At 29.9% G+C, this 4,141-nt stretch overlaps 2 protein-coding genes across 2 annotated transcripts in view; one reads left to right on the top strand and one right to left on the bottom strand.

The window, feature by feature from the left end:
* Positions 1-3,047, bottom strand: part of LOC106677030 (odorant receptor 4) — a 50,513-nt gene extending 47,466 nt beyond the window's left edge. The window contains exon 1 of the mRNA XM_067048292.1: positions 2,819-3,047. The gene's annotated coding sequence lies outside the window, so the exon portion shown is untranslated. The remainder of the gene's footprint in view (positions 1-2,818) is intronic.
* The window catches only part of LOC106693032 (histone-lysine N-methyltransferase PRDM9), a gene marked incomplete in the record, with an annotated part of 41,404 nt that overhangs the window by 16,119 nt on the left and 21,144 nt on the right, over positions 1-4,141 (top strand).

The following is a 4,141-nucleotide window of genomic DNA, read 5'->3' as shown; positions in this document are numbered from 1 at the left end:
AACGTCGGCATAAAATAAATAAATATGGTTTTGTTTATTTATGTTGTTCTTTGCTGACCGCACCCCCCCCGACAAACTTCTTCAAGCATAAAGAAAGAGGATGAATAGTAAATATAAAGTAATAAAATTAAGTGTGGGGGGAGTGGATTAAATAAAAATAAAAACAGATAAAAGATATCGGAAGAAAGTTAAATTAAAGTAAATGAAGAATCATGGAGGTTTAATTAGGATTTAAGGTGTGTCAGTAGGTCAGGGAGATAAAGTCTTTATCAGCCTAATGATTGACAGAATTCTTTGTTAAATCGATTTGAACAGTTGCAAGAATAACTAACTTATTAATTAATAATAATTTAACAATTATGTTTCATTGTACATCTTTTTTATTTTCTTTAATTTATATTGTTCATTTTTATAGAAATTATCATAATTAGCCACATCTTAGTTAAATATTTTTTTTTATATATTTGCTTACTTTGTTAATTTATTTAAGTTTTTGTATCTTTTTTTAAGCCATAATGAAACCCTGCAATGTGGGGCGAATCGTCTCGCACTAAATAGTGACTATTTGAGTTTTTTTTTTTTTACTGCACTCGGACCATCTTCCTTTTATTATTATACACAGTCAATCATCAATCTTCAAATAAAATTAAACCTTTATAAACAAATTGTAAACTGAAAATATATCTGTTATTATTATAAAATTGTATTTATCATTAACAATAATTTGTTTTATAGGTCAGTGAGGCTCGATAATACAGTTGGAGCTCTTTATGAATACTGCCTGTCCGAACTGTTCCAGGAGAGTTGTAATATTGAAAATAATAAAGATGTTGCCTCAACTTCATCAGGTATACAGTAGCTATAGATCTTCTTCTTACACTCACATGATTTTCCATACCAATTCGGTTGTAAAATTCAATGTAAAAATTGTTTGCTTTATCTAGTACATTGTAATAATTAAAAATTTATTTAAATGAAATAAAAAGAATTTTGATAGTTTTAACTAATTTCATATATAAAAGATAGCTTGGGTTCAAATTAAAAACTTGAATATTTTATAGGTAATAGAATTTTATTTAAATTTGATAACATAATAGACTCTTTTCTCAGGACAGTTTCCAGGCAATCAGAAACAGACGACACTTTACTACTAATAACACTTAAACTTAATTAATAGCTATTTTACAAATACAATAAATTCCAGTTAGAAACAAAACTAACCAATTTTACATCTTTCTTTGATGATTGATGATTGTTGATATCTTCTTGTCAATGATGTTATATCCAACTCTTAACAATGGCTTCCAGTCCTTCCTGCTTCTAGCCGACGGACGTCCTCTCACTGGGCCAGCCAAATCAAAAGTGCCCGCTTCCTCTCCTCTATCTTCAATGTTCACTGGTCGATCCAAAAATAATCGATTGCAGCACAACCGCTATGCTTCACTTGCTATGATCCACGATGTAAATAGTTTATTGATAATTGTTACTTTCTTCCATTTCTTCTTTGATTATTCCTTTTCCATAATTACTGCATAGAAACAACAAAAGTTGATAAATTTCAGTCCATGTTCTCAAATACCCCAATGAGCACTTCAGAAGGATGCGCGCCGCCATCTTCTTCATTTTAGACAATGAACACTGGTTAGCTTGCTATTAAGTTTAATACTACAAATAAACATATTAGCATGAAAAATCGCACAAAACCTACCAACAATCATTTATATACAAAAAATAACGATTCACTCACAAAAGAGCATATTACAACATATAAAACATGTACACCTTATTATATGTACTTTGTAATGTTTTTATTAATTATTTATTGATACGTTAATGTTACTTTGGATAGGTTCAGGTGGGGTAATTGGGAACGAAATATGTATGTTTCTTCTTCTCATCACCATTGCGACCATGAAAGGCGTTATATCACCTTTTTTGTGCATAAACCTTGTTAATACATGCCTCATTCAACAATTCTATTAGTCAAAAGTAAAACTTGGCTTTTTAAATGCCCTAATTTTTCACCTTCTCAATTACCCCACAAATTCCCAATTACCCCATAGTGTAGGGTATATTGGGTATATCATTCGTCTCTTATAGAATGATCATCATATACCGACTTCGAATCAGCAAAGAACTCATTGACAATAAAAGGATCCCTTGCTTGCCTCTTGGAGTGTTCGTGTTTTTTTAGTGAAATCTTGGTGTTGATGAGTCGTGAACGCTTAATATCAATCTTCACCTGGTTTCCCATCAACAAATCTTGTATTGATTCTAGTAGCTTTGATATACTCCTGCGCTAGATCTTTTAGCTCTATTTATCACAAGGGTAACCCATTTTCGCCCTTGCTATCAAACATTTTAGAATAGTGTTTTTAAGTTCACTTGATAGATTAGGTCATCCTGTCCCCAACTTACTCGTCGATATTCGATTTTCTCCCATTGATGCAGTTGAAGAGTAGTGTCTTAGGGACCGCATAGGCCAAAGAAGCATCAAGGTACGTCATATTACCATTGAGAATATCGTGAATGGCATGGGTTACATCATTAATTGTATAAAAAGTTGTAGCCCGCTTCCTAACGTACGTTCATGGCTTCGTGTTGGTCACTGCAATAGTTAATTAATCAGAAAACGTCACTATTTTGGCATCAGGAAAAAAAGTTTCAAATTCTGTTCCCAATTACCCTGAGGTAAAAATCTCAGGGGTAATTGGGAATGGTCATATCCAGGTTGTAAATGAATAGTTACACTAAAATCATCATAGAGACTTGAAATTTACTTAATTACAAACAATTATTGACAAAGAATGACTCTCACCTGCGAACCGTTCAGTCACTAGAAGCTGTTATCAGCAGACATTTCACTTTTATTTTCAGAAATTATTCACTATGTTAGCTGATCATATCACAGATCTGCTAGTTGAAAATCAGAAAAGGCGGAAAGACGTTCTATCACTTCAAAGTAACACTCACTTTCAAATGCCATATCATTTTGTTTCCCCGTTCAACTAACAAGTGAGCCCTGATGATGCTTGTTCTCAATTACTCCATCTGACCCTATTTATATAAAAATTATATTTAATATGTTACTATGGAAACATTACACTGATTAACATATTTGAAAACAAATTTTATTAATTCAATATTAGTAAATATAGTAAAATTTAATTTAAAATTGTAGATTTAGATTTATCATCAGAAAATTTCATAATATTTTATTATAGGAGAAAGCATTGGCTATTTATATAAGAGAATTAATTTCTTATGTATACATAAAATTAACTAAAAAATTTAATATATAAAATCTGAACAAAAATTACTGAGTTTTCTAAAACTCATTCCACAGTCCAAGTGTAAAACAACATATTCTACAAATTTTCACCACCACAATACATTATTGATTACAAGTGTACAGCGATCATCATCTTTTTGATTTAGACTACACTGTCCCATTTACAAACCAAAAACTAAAATCACTTATTTCCGATTCACTTAAAACTGATTAAATACATATTATTTATCTATAAAATGTATTACTACTTCACTAAAAATGTCTAATAATCCTATTTTTTGAAAGAACTTTTTATAAATAGTAAACAACTCTTAATTTAGATTTATGAAATACAATTTACATATAAAGCATATATGCTTTATTAATATTTTCTTCACATTATTTTTATTAATTCACTTTTTAATATTTTTCACAATATTCAACATTTAATTGTTAAAGTTCTAATGTCTCTGTATTGTTCACGATAACAATTAACACCTCCAGAGTTCATTTGACAAGAGACTGAAAAATATCACTATAGCTATAATGAGGATTAGTACAATGAATGTAAAATGACCTTATCTCTCAAGGAGCCAATATCAACAATAATTAGAGTGAATCTTGCTTACCTCACCCTCTCTCTTATTCCAAATACAGAGCCTTTATTATCTAACTTTTAAACTTTTTACTTATACCGAGCAGATTAATCTTGGAAAAATTTACTTTCATTGAATTGCATTGTTAAATTAGGCTAAAATTAGTAATCAGCATCGATATTATTCCTGTATGAAGGATATGTAACTAGCTAGTATTTGATAATATTATTTACACTTTTAAATAGATTTTAAAAGCTTTTAGATTAATTTAGAA

The sequence above is a fragment of the Halyomorpha halys genome, unplaced genomic scaffold (assembly GCF_000696795.3).
Source record: "Halyomorpha halys isolate HHAL.00 unplaced genomic scaffold, Hhal_1.1 Scaffold84.1, whole genome shotgun sequence".
NCBI lineage: Eukaryota > Metazoa > Arthropoda > Insecta > Hemiptera > Pentatomidae > Halyomorpha > Halyomorpha halys.
The sequence above is the reverse complement of the archived record's forward strand: the minus strand, read 5'-3'. Positions and strand labels throughout refer to the sequence as shown.